Below are 13,326 nucleotides of genomic sequence, written 5' to 3'. Positions count from 1 at the left end.
TAGCCCCATGACAAAGAAATTAACTGGCCTCAAATGTCATTAATGCTGAGAATGACAAACTCTACTTTGGAGAACAGTTTTTTTTTTTTTTTTTTAAGAGAAACTTTGTAAACTTTCTACTGCATTCTATTTCCAATACTTTGATTGGAAAACTAGAGGAAACAAGAGTTTGAACAATGGGTTTTCTCTGATCTTCCTCTCCTTCACCCTCTAGTTCTGTTGAGTATTTTCCTGAAATGGCTCTCCAATCAATACTTTGGTCTGGCCACTGATAGAGATTATCCCTATCCTTTTTTGCTCACAGTGTTGTAATAATAATAACAGAATTAATAGCTACCACTCCCCCTCTGTCAGTTAATCATACCGTGGTGGCTTGTGTATTGACGCTGGAAGCTATGCCACCATATGACAAGTAACAGCAAAGTCACTCATGATGGATAGACTTCAGCAAACATTCCAGACTAAATAGTCTAGGAAGGAGAGCCTGGTGATCATCTTCTGAAAATTAGCCAATGAAAACCCTATAGATCACAATAGAATATTGTAATATTACCCTGGACCACTTCACTTCCACCATGTCCCAAAGCACCATGAAAGTCTGTGGGTAACAGAAGTAGTAATACAGTCCTGCACAGCAGATAAATTAAAACAGACTATGTATGTGTATACCATCCTGGTCCTCTCGTAAATGATACAAAATAAAGAGTGCAAACATCTTGGGATAGTCTTTCACTCCAATCACCAAATAGGTCATGCCTTCTTCTTCTACTTTTCCTTATAAACTCCCGCTCATCTTTCCAGGTACAACTGAGATGGTGCCTTCAACCTCAACTCTTATGTCCCTTTACTCCTATAGCCAGAGCTCGCTCGAAGTACTTAGCAATCTTGTATTCTTCCAGAATCAAAATAGCAATGACCCCTCCACACGCAAGAAGCATAATCATTCTGATGGAAAGTAGATCTGAAAGTATCTTAATGTCCACCTTTTAGTGTAGATAGACTCCGAAATGAGCTGCCCACATGGAGTGAAAAAACAAACCAAACTCACTGCCGTCAAGTCGGACCCGACTCATACTGACCCCTCCTTGGATTTCCAAGGTGTTTTCACTACAGACGTAGATTGCCCAACCTTCCTTCCGAGGAGTGGTTGGTGGGTTTGACCCGCCAGCCTTCTGGTTAGCAGTCAGATGCCTTAGGCACTATGCCACCAGAGCTCCCATATAGAGTGAGCCACCTCAAATAAGATGCTTTTGGAAGTTACATCCTACAATGTAAACTGATACTTGGCTGTAAATACCTTTATAAAGTGAAAAGTGTAAGAGCTAGAACTCAATAGGACTGCCTTCTTCCTGGTCTCACTAGTTTCTGCCTTCTTTCCTTTAATCATTTTTGTGGGAAATATTTGAGTTTCCTTTCTTTGGCAGATTTCTGCCTTACACAGATCCCAGCCTTTGCAGGTTTCAGCATATTTCCTGGTTATTACATAGATTTACAACTGAAGGGGACAGGTACTATTATTTTCATTTTGCAGGCCCTGCTGTCTTCACCTTTCATTGCTCCAACCAGAGCGATCCTTCTAACATTAAATCTGGCCAAGCATTCCTTGTTCCATCTTTGCCCCTTACTCAGAGAAAAGCCAAACTCCTTGTGCTGGCCCTCCACCCTCCCAGTACTATCATGAACATGGCACAGGACTGCACAACGTTTTGTTCTTTTAATACATAAGTTCACTATTAGTTACAGCCAACCTGAGGTCAACTTACAAGAACAAAATATAACCACCTCTGTACTCCAGTATTTCTGTTCTCCATTACACAGCACATACTACCTTCTGACATATCGTTTAGTTGTTTGTCCAACTATTTCCTAGAACAGGGGTCAGCAAACTAAGGTACAAGGGCCAAATCCTACCCCTGGCCTGCTTTTGTATAACCTGTGAGCTAAGAATGCATTTTACATTTTTAAATGGTTGAAGAAAAGTCCAAAGGAGAATAATCTTTCATGATACATGCAAATTATATGAAATTCAAGTTTCTGGGTCCATTGAGAAAGTTTTCTTGGAACATAGCCATGTCATTTCAGTTACACATAGTCTAGGGTGCTTTCATACCAAAATGGTGCAACTGAGTAACTATAACCCAGACTATATGGCCTGCAAAACTGAAAATATTAACTCTCTGGCTCTTTACAAACCAAGTTTGCCATACCATGTTCTAGAATGTGGCTCCAGGAGGAGCTAACTGGTTATATATACTCAGTACAAATATAATAGCAGTTATATTGTAGAATATGTAAATAAAGATCATATGTCAATTGATAGCAAAGCTTACGTTTGAATAAATATGAGATTAACTTTAAACATGAGTCATGATCTTAAGTGTTATGCTATCAAATAATTTACTTTCAAATATTTCCACTCAATAGACATTTTTATGTTTTGTTGTTTGCTAACTGAGCTGGTAAATTGACCATCTAACCTGTAATGATCAAAATATAGAAGTGGCTCTTCTATTTCCTTGAACTAAAAAAAAAAATAATAATAACAGGCAAATACTCTGATTTTAATCAACATTGATTGGGGAAATTTGTAGAGACATTAACAAAGCATGCTCAGTATGCATGAATTAACTCAATGAGTGATATGTGTACATAATCTAATGGGATTTGTATAACCCACAAAATAGCAAGCAAGGGCACAGAATCCCATGATACAGAAGTCTTTGTGCATGTTTTCTTTGCAACCTAAGGGCAAGCCATATAAAGATAAATGTGATCTAAACACTTGAGAGTTGGTTACAGGCAAAGGTACTAACTATCACTATATACAAATAACTCAGAGATGTTATTTGTGTATAGTGACAGTTTTCTTACTAGCAGGGAAACCAGTTGATCACCAAGCCTCTCTTCTGAGGCATGTTTCACTGAACTCCAGCCACCAACTTTTCAGTTAGCAGCCTAGTTCTTTCAGAGTCCCAGGAACTCTACTGAAAAATAAGCTACTGTAAACCCTATGAGCACAGTTCAATTCTGACACACAGGGGTTGCCAACAGTAAACTGACTCAATGGCAACTGGTTTGTGGGATTTTTGTTGTGAGGGGGCTGTTTAGTACCAGGAAGAGTTACCCTTGCTAACATGGAGTACTGAATGGTCACATATTTCATTTGCTTTAGGTAACACGGTAGCAAAGAGCAAGGAGCGTTTCATCCCTGAAAGGCAGCCAGGAGGTAGAGCTCTCCTGCTTCGATTATGCTCCTGGCCACTTCTCAAGAAACTGTCTTGGATTGCAGCAACGTCACATTTCCATGTGTGTCCTGTGAGAAGGGACCTTCACTTAACTGCTCCAGGCCTCTCTGCTTCATGATTTCCTTATGTGGAATTATAACCACTCAATTCACATCTTATGTGGATTCCAAAGCAACATGCATCTGCATCTCCAAGAAAACTGGAAGGAACAAATTGGAGACTTCAAAATGGAACACCAGTAAAGAGAAGATTGGTCTTTACTTTCTCTCTGCCTTTTCAAAGGAACATGGGCGTATGTTTGAAAGGGTTCTCATTCTGATCCTTGTATGAACTTTAACTACTAGGTTAAACTCATTTGAAGGGGGCTCAGTGAGGAAAGATATTAACCAAATATGTTTGCAGATGTGGATTAATCAACTCCAATTAACTGGTAAGGAAGATTTTATAAACCTCAAAGAATAGAAGGACTGATTTAAGATTATTATGTGTGCAACTGTAATATTGATTTTTATAATTTAAACTTTTTTTTTTTTTTAAAGTTTCATTGTCAGGGTAGCAGAAACACAATGGGGGATTTTACCTTCAGAGGACCATCTTAACAGGTGTTAAGGAAGTATGTCACTTCCAGTATTTTATAACCAAAGCCGTATCCTGACATATTTACAAAGGAAATAAAACCTCTTGGGATGTCTGTCGTTTATATATGTCACAAGATAAATTATTTAAAATGGTCTCTGTTTAGATCAAGAGTGATTTCTTAGATCAAGTTTATGTCAAAGATAATAAAATATTTTAGACAGGAGGCTTTAAATACTGAATTTTCAGTCGGTAAATGATTTCTTCAAAAGTAAGCTCTATTCATCCTCATTTGCTGGTCATTTTACTTCTTTAAAATTTGAGTCAGTCTTATTCTTGGTTTAATGATTTCGCCCCAGCTAGGCCTCTGTATGGGAGCTCTGGGAGCATGGTGCCTAAGGTACTTGACTGCTAACCAGAAGGCTGGTGGTTCAAACCCACCAGCTACTCCTCAGAAGGAAGATAGGGCAATCTACTTCTGTAGTGATACTGCCACGAAAACCCAAGGAGGGGTTGCGGCCGACTCAATGGCACACAACAACAGGTCTCTGTGTATCCTTTGATGCTCTGTGCAGAAACATATTACAGCTAAGGAGCTACTGACTCAGATTTAAATGTATCATGTGATTAAAACACATACTGCTGTAATAATATGGGATGAGTTTGATGTATTTAACAAATGCCCAAAACATACTTCTGCACTAATTGTCCCTGTCCTTTCACAATTGTAGGGGAAACCAGTCAACACCATAACATTGTTCAGAGCAGCAACAATTACATCCCTTCAGTTTTACTCTTGCAGGAGGAATGGAAACAAGTGGTTTCCATCTCTTTGTTAAATTTTCTGTTTGATTCTGACTGACTAGCTGCTTACCAGTATCGTTACTCTCACATTAGTAAGTAAAAACTTCTTTCTGCTGATGGCATCGATGTTTTGTGATTATTTTATACCTCAAGTTGTACCAACATCCCAGAATTGGACATTTTAAATGTATATGAAAATTAACTCATTTTTGTGAACATTGAACTCTAGGGATGTGAACTGTATGGCTAAGTTAGGCCATTTATGAGAATTTAAAATGTAGGGAGGTTGAATTAAGCTTTGGCACATACCTGATAACTTTTTCCGCTGCCTTTTGTATAAGTCTTTCTATTGTAAGCAGAAATTGTTAAAAAAAAAAAAAAAAAAAAAAAAACCCAGCAGATTTTATGGTATTTGAAACATTGTCTTAGTTTTCCAGTCTACACATCTGATCTTGTACCCCAAATAAGATCAAGTAAAAATGTCACTATTTCACCTTGAGGTACATTTCCAGGGAGTAAACTACTTCCAGAGAATAAATGGTCCACTTTGGAAAATGGCAGGCCTCTAAGCTGCCATTTCCTCCATTTTCGCTTCAAAATGTACTTTTTACCCAGTTCAAAAGTTACCCTTGAAATGGGGCTTGCTTTGAGAAGCATTTTAATGTCATCATTCCTATTCCTTTCCTGTAGGGAAGAAAGTAGGAGACTTTCCTGTAATTTTACAGAATTTGAAACAAAGACACCAAAACAATAGTGAGGATATTGCTCTTGTCAGCATTAGGTCCTCTGACTGTGGCACCTATAGTCTCCACACTTCAAAAACCTTCATTTCTTATATCTGAAAACTTGTAGCTGCCCACTTGGGACTGTGGACTCAGCTTTAGAACTATAGAAAGGAACCAGAAACCTCAAAGATTTTTAAACTCCTCCACATCCACAGGTCCAGAAAAGAGCCCTTGTGGCACAGTGGTTAAGTTCTCAGCTGCTAATCACAAGGTTAGTGGTTTGAACCTACTAGCTGCTCTGTAGAACAAAAGACCTTCCAATCTGCTCCTGTAAAGACTACAGCTTTGGAAACCCTATGGGGTCATTCTATTCTGTCCTGAGATGTTGCTTTAGGGTGCTGCTTGAAACCCTAAATACCTTTTTACCCTTTGGCCTTGGAAAAGTAGGATTCTGTTTATACATTAAATTCAATGAACACCTAAGGAACATCGTCAAGATATTCTGGAGTTGCTGAGGGAAATTCTCTATCATTATACAAATCAATCCATGTTTGTACCAACCAGGGAGGTCTTTATCAATATCCCCATTGTATAGATGAGAATTTGTTATTGTTGGGTGCCATTAAGTCAGTTCCCATGCAAAGCAATTCTACATATAACAGAACGAAATACATCCCTGTCCCACACCATCCTCACAGTCATTGCCAGGTTTGAGCCCATTGTTGCAGCCACTGTGATATTCAATGAGAATATCATCTCATTGATGATATTCTTCTTTTTCATTGACCCTCTACTTTACCAAGTATGATGTCCTTCTCCAGGAATTGGTCCCTCCTAGTAACATATCCAAAGTACATGAGACAAAATCTTACCATCCTTGCTTCTCAGGAGGATTATGGCTGTACTTCTTCCAAGACGGATTTGTTCATTCTTACAGTCCAGTATTCTTCACCTACACCATAACTGAAAGACATCAGTTCTTCTTTGGTCTTCCTTATTCATTCTCCAGCTTTCACATGTATGTGAGGCTATTGATAATACAAAATGGCTTGGGGACAGGCACACACACCTTAGTCCTTAAAGTGACATCTTTGCTTTTTAACACTGAAAGAGGTCTTTGGCAGATTTGCCCAATGCAATGCATCATCTGATTTCATGAGTGTTGTCTCCTTGGATGTTGATTGTGTCCTCAAGTAAAATGAAATCCTTGATAGCTTCAGTGTTTTCTTGGTTTATTGTGATGTTGATTATTGGTCTAGTTGTGAGGATTTCTGTTTTCTTTATGTTGAAGTGTAATCCATACTGAAGGCTGTGGTCTTTCATCTTCATCAGTAAGTGCTACAACTCTTCTTCACTTTCAGCAAGAAATGTGTCATCTGGGTATCACAGGTTGTTAATGAGTCCTCCTCCAGTCCTGATGTTGCACTCTACTTCATATAGCCCAGCTTCATGGATTATTTGCTCAGCATACAGACTAAGTATGGTGAAAGGATACAACCCTGACACATACCCTTCCTGACTTTAAACCAGGTAGTAGTCCTTAGTTTTGTTTGAGTGACTGCCTCTTTATCTTGTACAGGTTCCTCTTGAGCACAATTTAGTGTTCTGGAATCCCCATTCTTTACAATGTTATCCATAATTTGATATACTCCACATAGTCAAATACCTTTGCATAGTCAATAAAACACAGATAAACATCTTTCTGATATTCTCATTTTCAGCCAAGATTCGTCTGACATCAACAATGATACCCCTCATTCCATGTTATCTTCTTAGTCTAGCTTTAATTTTTGGTACTTCCCTATCAGTGTACTGCTGCAACTGTTTTTTCATTATCTCCAGCAAATTTTCACTTGTTTGTGATATTAATACTATTGTTAGATAATTTCCTCATCCTGTTGCATCACCTTTCTTTGGAAGGGGCACATATATAGATCTCTTCTGGTTGGTTGGCCAGTCATCTGTCTTCCAAATACCTTGGCATACATGAAGTGAGCACTTGAAGCATTGCATCCATTTGCTGAAACATCTCGATTGATATACCATCAGTTCCTGGAGCCTTTTTTTTTTTTTTTTTTTTCCCCCAATTTCTTCAGTGCAGCTGAATTGAGTCTCCTTCAATACCATTGGTTGTTGATCATATGCCACCTCCTGAAGTGGTTGAACATCCACCAGTTCTTTTTGGTACAGTGACTCTGTGCACTCTTTCTGTCTTTCATTGATGCTTCCTTGTCTTAAACAATCTTGCCTATAAATTCTTCAGTATTGCAACTTTAAGCTTGGATTTTTCCTTCACTTCTTCCAGTTTTTGAAATACTGAGTATGTTCTTCCCTTTTGGATTTCTAACTCCAAATATTTGTACATTTCATAGTAATGCTTTACTTCATCTTCAGCTGCTCTTCACATCTTCTGTTAGCTCTTTCACTTCATCATTTCTTCCCTTTGCTTTGCCTACTCCACATTCAAAAGCAAGTTACAGAGTCTCTTCTGATACCCATTTTTATCTTTTCCTTCTTTCCTGTCTTTTCAGTGACCATTTGCTTCTTTTGAAATATGATGTCCTTGATGTCATCCCTCAGCTCATCTTGTCTTCAGTTATTAATGTCGAATATGTCAAATGTATCCTTACAAAGGTCTCTAAATTCAGGTGGGTTATACTTAAAGTCATACTCTGGCTCTTGTGGACTTTAACTTGGTGGTCTGTTCCACCATCAGCATTTAGCTCCAGGACTTTGTCTGACTGATGATACTACATTTCTCCACTGTCTCTTTCCACAGATGTAGTTGATTTGATTACTGTGCATTCCATCCAGCAATGTCCACATATAGTCATTTGGAATAAGTAAGTCATAGTTCTTGCGAAATTCTATCATGCGATTTCCAGTGTTGTTTCTATAACCAAGGCCATATTTTCCAGCTACCACTGATGATTCTTTGTTTACAACTTTCACATTCCAGTCACCAATAATTATCAGCGTGTCTTGATTGCATGTTTGATCAATTTCAGACTGCAGAAGTTGGTAAAAATCTAAAATGTCTTCATCTTGGGCTTTAGTGGTTGCTGATTGGTGCTAATTTGGTTAATAGTAAATTTGAAAAATAAATTTGAATAGTAAATTTGACTAATAGTCAAATTACTTGGTTTTCTTTGTATGTATATGGATATGATCCTGTCACTCACACCATTGTACTTCAGGATAGATCTTGATTTTTTTGTTTGTGTGTTTGATGATGAATGCAACACCTCTTGTCACTATTCCTGGCATAGTGGACCATATGATTGTCTGATTTAAATTAGCCAATACAAGTCCATTTCAGCTCACTAATGCTTAGGATAGCAATCTTTATGCATTCTAGTTCATTTTTCCTACATTCCAATTTTCTTAGATTCATACTTTGTACACTCCATGTTCTGATTATTAATGGATGTCTGCAGCTATTTCTTATCATCTGAGTCATGACCCATCTGCAAGATCCTGAAAGCTTTACTCCATCCATGTCTTTAAGGTTGACTCTACTTTGAGGAGACAGCTCTTTCCCAGTCACATTTTGGATGTCTTTCAACCTGAGAGCCTCATTTTCTGGCACTATATTAGACAACAGTAAAATTGAATTGTAGTGATGGCAAAGAATACTGAAAATACCACGGGCTGCCGAAGAATGAGCAAATCTTTCCTGGAAGAAGTGCAGCCAGAATGATCCTTAGAACCAAGAATGGCCAGACTTTATCTCACCTACTTGGTTCATGTTGTCAGAAGGGACTGTTCCCTGGAGAGGGATATCATGCTTGGTAAAGTAGAAGGTCTGTGAAAAAGGGAAAGACCCTCAGTGACATGGATTGACACAGTGGCTGCACTGATGGGCTCAGGCATATAGCAAGGATTGTGAGGATGGTGGAGAACCGGGTAGTATTCTGTACTGTTGTACATAGGTCACTATGAGTTGGAGTCCTCCACTTCCAAAATGGGGCTTAAATTTAAGTGGATGTACTGACAGAAAATTGGGAATGGCTGAGAATAGACCTTTGAGAAATTTTACCTTGTTTCCAGGTCAGAATTGAGAAAAAGCACAGAAAACAACTCCAGGAACGCTGCTTCCCATTGACTTTGACAGAATGAGGGCTTCTAAATGGTTGTTCCCAGTTCAGTCATGGCCAATGAAACGAAACCAGAACAGACAAAAATTTGTAAAATGTGAGCATACTGGAGTGATAACCAGAACAGGAAAAATTACAGGTTGACCCTCTGCTAGAAACTTAATCTTTCTCATGGAAAACAAGAGTGGCATGCATGTTGTGAAGTAACCAAATTTCCTGACAGGCAGAGCTGGGAACAACAGCATCCTGCTCAAAGGTGGCAGCCAACCATACAGCTTTGAATGTGTTTTGGTCTCCACAGTTCTGGCAATAATCCAGGCTCTTGCATCAGAGTCCTTGAAAGGGCTCACTGCACCTCTTCCAGATCTCCCATTCCAGGGCTTCAGCGCACATTTTTCCCATTTTGGTTATCATTCCAATGTACTTGAATTTTTAAAATTGGGGTCTATTCCTTTTTTACTGTGTTGGCATGACTGAACCAGTCTGAAGCCCTGGACAGAATGCTGAAAAGACTTGTGCTTTATTCATGGACAGTTGACTGTCTTAGCCTAATAATACCTATCCAGTGAGAGTCTGAGCATGCCAGAGGAACAGATATAGCAGTATACAAGTATCCTGATTTGAATCTGAAATCTTGAGATGAAAGACAGAACATATAAACACAGGATAGGTTCTTTCAAGTTCATTTTGTAAAAAAAAACTCCAACCCCATCCCACAGCCATATGAAAGGAAACAATCATTTCAAGTTACAAAGCAATCTTGTAAGTAGAAACTTTGAACAAAAGAGCCCAGTAAATAATTGATGAACAGTTACTGAAGCATGTTGGACAGTCTTGCAAGTATTGATTTTTGGTTCAGAACTCTGCAAGCTCACACTCTAGCCCCTCTCATTCTTATTTGGTGCTATCAATATTCATAGCCCACTTACATGTTAGGAATGTAAAATGATACATCTTCCATGTTGTTCATTTGGGCCTTTGCTCTCCGCAGAGAAGGTCTCTGACCCATCCTTTAATAATCAGCTTTGATTATCTTAATGAGGAGTTAACAAAATAGTTCAGGACACTTAATTATTAATTGAATTACTGTAATTAATGAGCAAGTAATGGAAGCAAGCAAATGACCTTTGAGTCTTTTCTCCCAAATCTGAAATCCTACCTTCAGTAGGTCAGTTTTGGTCTCTGAACTTCCCTGCCCTCTTTCTGAAATTCATCTTCACTGTTGCTTTGGAACATGTTTTAAGAGCAACATTCAATGTTTTCTGGACCATTCACAGACATCATAGAAAAGAAAACCATGTCCTTGCTTTTTTTTTTTTTTAGCATTGCAGTAACTGAAAAGAAAACATTAAAAATAATCATAGTTCCTCACTCACTCACTCTCACACACACAAATCAATAGAATGGAATGCTTAGATCAGCTCAGTGGGGCATGGGTTGAAAGAAGAATCGGGACAATACTTGGAATATTTAAATATTTATGAGTGCTATATATCTGACAGAGGACTGAAACTGATTCTTAATGCCACCATAAAGAAACTAGAGTAAAACCACTAAGTCAGAGGTTGAGCAAAAGTTACTGACAACTCTTGGGGCCGTCAAAGTTAGAAAAATAGGTATTTGATTCTGCCATGTGCTATTTGAATTACTATCTTTCCTGTTTCACCACTGAAGCATGGACAAGAGTGGGAATAGAGGAGGGTGTATTTAAAGATGCCGCATTTGACGTTCCCATGGGAAAGGGACTTTGCCTGCAGAAAATCAGTGCAGGTGGCTTGATTTGGCGATGTATGCATTTGGACTGAGGCCAGAGACAGTGGAGTAGAAAAGATTTGAGTGTGCTTTTGTAGGGCTCTTATTTCACTTCTGATTAGACAAATGACTAGTCTAAAAGGCATTCTCTGTTACTCCATTCATATTCCTAGGTTTAAAGAGAGATATATGAGTTTCTCTGTTCCTGAAATCTTAAATGCAGAAAGGAGGGAGGGACTCTTCAGGCTCAGTGTAGTATCTGGAAGGAAGGTCTACTCAATTAGAAAATATCTGTAAAAATGAAAAGATTTGACTACATAAAAAACAAACCCTTGTACATGACAAAACCACACAAACAAAACTAAAGGTTAAAATGAGATGAGTATTTATAGCCTACATGGCACACAAGACATTAATAGCCACATATACAAAGCTTTTAAAAACCACTAAGCAAAAGACAAACATCTCTCTAATGGGAAAAAATAGATAAATGGACTTCATCAAACTTAGGAACTTTTGCACATTAAATAAAGTGATTTACCAAGAAAGACAACCTATCGAATGGGAGAAAGATTTTGGGAACCGTGTATCTGATAAGGGTTTAATGTTCAATATATAAAAAGAACTCCTACAACTTAACAACAAAGACAAATAATCAATAATTGGACAAAGGACTTGAATAGACATTTCATCAAAGAAATACAAATGGCCAACAAGCATAAGGAAAGATATTTAACATTATTTATCATTATACAAAACTAAACCCATTGCTGTCAGATCAATTCCAATTCATGGTAACTCTATGTGTTACAAAGTAGAACTGCCCCACAGGGTTCTCTTGGCTGTAATCACTAGAGAAGTAGATATCTAGGCCTTACTTCTGCAGCAAAACTGTAGTGGGATTTAACAGCCAACCTTAACTTAATAGCCTAGCACCAAATATTTGTGTCATCCAGGGTCCTCCATCTGTCATTAGGATGCAAATCAAGCCACAATGAGATATAGGTTCACACCCACTAAAATAAAATGATCGAAAAAATAAAAAAAATAGTTGTTGGTGAGGATGTGGAAAAATTGGAACCCTCATCCATTGCTGGTAGGATTATATAATAGTGCAACTATTGTGGAAAACAGTTTGGTGGTTCCTTAAAAACTTAGAATTACCATATGATCCAGCAATTCTAGGTCTAGGTATATACCCAAAAGACTTAAAAGAAGACACACAAACAGATACTTGTATACCAATGTTAATTGCAGCACTATTCATAATAGCCAAAGGGAAGAAAAAACCAAGTGCCCAAACAAAATGTAGTACATACATACAGTGAGATATTACTCCATCATAAAGAGACATGAAGTTCTGTCAAATGCTATGACATGGATGAACTTTGAAAATGTGCTGAGATAAATCAGTCAGAAAAGGATAACTATTACATGATCTCACTTACATGAAATATGAAGAACAGGCACATGCACAGAGACAAATGTTTATTAGTGGTTATTAGGGGCTGTAGGAGGCTAATTGAAAAGTTGTTGCTTAAGGGGTATGAAGTTTCTGTTTCAGGAGATGAAAACATTTGGAAATCTTGATTAGTGATTGTTGTACAACATAGTGAACATAATTAATAAAACTGAATTATACACTTATAAATGGTTGAAATGGCAAATGTTTTGTTATACATTTTACTAAAACAATAGTTTTATAAAAAATGAATACCTCCAAAGAAAACTGAATGAAAGATATTAATAATTTACAAAAGAAAAGAAGCAAAAAGACCAGACTTTTCAGTTTTTGATTAGTCGTAAGAGTAGGCATTCTTTCATGCATCAGTTTGGCCAACATTATAAAGAAAGATAACATTATACTTCTGGTAAGATGGCAGAATAGACAGACAAGCTATACAGACCCTCTTCAATAGAGAAAAGAGAAACCAGTTGACACAGAGAGCAGGAGATAATCTAGAAGCCCTGAGCTTTGAAAGGAAAGATACAGAAGTGGATTAAATACCAACTAGGAGAAGAGTACGAATAAAAACTGTAAATAAGGAGACAAATGGAGCTGCAGACTGTCAGCTCTTCTGGTAATATGGACAGTTTGAATATTTAGAAGTGGTATTAGGATCTGAG

This window comes from Orycteropus afer, unplaced genomic scaffold, assembly GCF_000298275.1.
Source record: "Orycteropus afer afer isolate SDZICR_OR568_19922 unplaced genomic scaffold, OryAfe1.0 scaffold00149, whole genome shotgun sequence".
Taxonomy (NCBI): Eukaryota; Metazoa; Chordata; class Mammalia; order Tubulidentata; family Orycteropodidae; genus Orycteropus; species Orycteropus afer.
This window is presented reverse-complemented; position numbering follows the sequence as displayed.